The sequence below is a fragment of the Rhinoraja longicauda genome, chromosome 41, assembly GCF_053455715.1.
Source record: "Rhinoraja longicauda isolate Sanriku21f chromosome 41, sRhiLon1.1, whole genome shotgun sequence".
Classification (NCBI taxonomy): domain Eukaryota; kingdom Metazoa; phylum Chordata; class Chondrichthyes; order Rajiformes; family Arhynchobatidae; genus Rhinoraja; species Rhinoraja longicauda.
The window spans coordinates 3,288,769-3,291,280 of record NC_135993.1 but is presented as its reverse complement, the minus strand read 5'-3'; positions in this window follow the sequence as shown (position 1 = coordinate 3,291,280).

Here is a 2,512-nt window from a genome sequence, read left to right as displayed (position 1 = left end):
AGTAGAGCAGAGGGCAGTACACTCAGCCTCGAGTTGCCTCTGTGCTGATGGTTATTGAGGATGAAACATTGCTGCCATAGAGTGAGACAGCCTGGAAACAGGCCCTTCGGCCCAACTTGCCCGCACCGGCCAACGTGTCCCAACTACACCAGTCCCACCTGCCTGCGTTTGGTCCATATCCCTCCAAACCTGTCCTAACCATGTACCTGTCTAACTGTTTCTGAAACGTTGGGATAGTCCCAGCCTCAACTACCTCCTCCGTCAGCTCGTTCCATACACCCACCACCCTCTGTGTGAGAAAGTTACCCCTCGGATTCCTATTGAATCTTTTCCCCTTCACCTTGAACCTATGTCCTCTGGTCCTCGATTCCCCTACTCCGGGCAAGAGACTGTATGCGTCTACCCGATCTATTCCTCTCATGATTTCGTACAGCAGTTATGCCAGTTTAGATTGACGGTAAGGTTGCCAACCGTCCCTTATTAGCCGGGACATCCCATATTTTGGGCTAAATTGGTTTGTCCCGTAAGGGGACCGCCCTTGTCCCGTATTAGTAGGGTTGCCAACTTCCTCACTCCCAAATAAGGGACAAAGGGTGACATCACCGCCCCACGCCCCACGTGACCTCAGCCAGCCAGCGGCCACGTGCTCCCGCTCCACCAATGGCGGCCGCCATTGGTGGAGCGGGAGCACGTGGCCGCTGGCTGGCTGAGGTCACGTGGGGCGCGGGGCGGTGACATCACCTTGTCCCGTATTTGGGAGTGAGGAAGTTGGCAACCCTACCTGACGGTGCGGCGTTGATGACGAAGTCGAGGATCCAGTTGCGCACAGACTCCATTGTTCATCGTCCGCACTTATCTCAATTGTTCTACATCTGATGGTTAAACTCTCTTGATTCTTGACCATGTGATTTAATTTTTTTTTTAGTTTCGAGATACAGGGGGTAACTTTTTTACACAGAGGTTGGTGGGTGTATGGAACGAGCTGCCGGAGGAGGTAGTCGAGGCTGGGACTATCCCAACGTTTAAGAAACAGTTAGACCGGTACATGGTTAGGACAGGTTTGGAGGGATATGGACCAAGTCCACCGAATCCGCGCCGACCAGCGATCCCCGCACACTAACACCATCCCACACACAATTGGGGACAATCTTCACCAAAGATACTAGAGGAACAAGATGGAGCACTCAGTTGAAATCGCCTATACTGAAGTGTAGTTATGTGCAAAGGAGCCATTTTAGTAAGCAAAACCCGCCGTTCGCTCTGCCTCTCGCAGTGTAATCAGTGTTTTGGGAGAACTGTATGTGTGATGATACCATTAAAATGCAGAATATATCTCATCTGTCAATTCACAGATTTTTGTTATTTTTCTTTTTAAATGTTTCTGCAAGTTTCTGCCTACTAAAATGGCCGCCACGACGCACTACGGTTATTAGGGTCGAGTGGTCTATCTTGCTCCTCTAGTATCTTTGATTTTACGCTTCCACCAAAGCCAACTAACCCACAAACCTGCACGTCTTTGGAGTGTGGGAGGAAAACCGAAGATCTCGGAGAAAATCCGCGCAGGTCACGGGGAGAACGTACAAACTCCGTACGGACAGCGCCCGTAGTCGGGATGGAACCCGGGTCTCTGGCGCTGTGAGGCAGCAGCTCTACCTGCTGTGATTGCTGCCTGACCACAGAACCTCATCGTTTTTTTGAAGTGCCCTTTAATGAAGCTCCTGCCCCCTTATTCCTATAAGGGATAGGAGCAGAATTAGCACATTCGGCCCATCAAGTCCACTCCGCCATTCAATCATGGCTGATCTATCTCTCCCTCCTAACCCCATTCTCCTGCCTTCTCCCCATAACCCATGGCACCCGCACTAATCAAGAATCATATCATATCATATCATATATATACAGCCGGAAACAGGCCTTTTCGGCCCACCAAGTCCGTGCCGCCCAGCGATCCCCGCACATTAACACTATCCTACACCCACTAGGGACAATTTTTACATTTACCCAGCCAATTTACCTACATACCTGTACGTCTTTGGAGTGTGGGAGGAAACCGAAGATCTCGGAGAAAACCCACGCAGGTCACGGTGAGAACGTACAAACTCCTTACAGTACAGCACCCGTAGTCAGGATCAAACCTGAGTCTCCGGCGCTGCATTCGCTGTAAAGCAGCAACTCTACCGCTGCGCCACCGTGCCGAATCTATCCATCTCTGCCTTAAAAATATCCACTGACTTGTGGCCTCCACAGCCTTTGGTGGCAAAGAATTCCACAGATTCACCGCCCTCTGACGAAAGAGAGTTGTGAATCTGTGGAATTCTCTGCCTCAGAAGGCAGTGGAGGCCAATTCCCTGAACGCATTCAAGAGAGAGCTGGATAGAGCTCTTAAGGATAGCGGAGTCAGGGGAGAAGGCAGGAACGGGGTACTGATTGAGAATGATCAGCCATGATCACATTGAATGGCGGTGCTGGCTCGAAGGGCCGAATGGCCTACTCCTGCACCTATTGTCTAAAG